Here is a 718-nt window from a genome sequence, read left to right as displayed (position 1 = left end):
GGAAAGCATTAGAAGAACACTATCACGTGACCTTATTAGGGGCTGTGATTGGTCGATTTGCGTTCTGGCGGGAACGGTACGAGGCAGTTGCCGCTTCAAATAATAATCAGTCACGTGATGGATACAGTAGGCTGCTCTCTACTACGCCCGAACTTGAATATATTTATAACAGTGGGAGAAGATGGTTTGTTTGTATATAATGGCGATAGGTAGTTTCACTACATATGTATGTACGTGTATATACCCGCAGTTATATGTTTTGTGCGAACATGTTTCTTTAGTACTTCGGAGTTAATGTGTGAGCTTATGAATGCATGTGTGATTTCGACTTTCTCTCCTGATGAGACGAGTAGCACATCACATTTAAATGAATTATGTGGTCATATATGTTAATTACGTAATTCTATAAATGAAGATGTTTTTGTTCCGCTGAAACAGCTGTTCAAAACAACTGAAATAGGAATCATCAGCAAAATTAATGTTTTTCTGTTGTTTACTCTTGTGTATGTGTGTGTGTGTGTAGTTTATTCTTAAACAAGAATATTGCTGACAGCGATTTCGAAGTTTTAGCCATTCGAATTAGCCATCGTCGGACTATGATGCACTAGAGTTAATCTTCACGTTATATTGTTTCTTTGGGGTTAAAGACTTCTATCGGTATGTGAGTCTGACTGGGGTGGTAATTACTTTTGTTATCTATATATATATATATATATAT

This window comes from Octopus bimaculoides, chromosome 1 (assembly GCF_001194135.2).
Source record: "Octopus bimaculoides isolate UCB-OBI-ISO-001 chromosome 1, ASM119413v2, whole genome shotgun sequence".
Classification (NCBI taxonomy): domain Eukaryota; kingdom Metazoa; phylum Mollusca; class Cephalopoda; order Octopoda; family Octopodidae; genus Octopus; species Octopus bimaculoides.
This window is presented reverse-complemented; position numbering follows the sequence as displayed.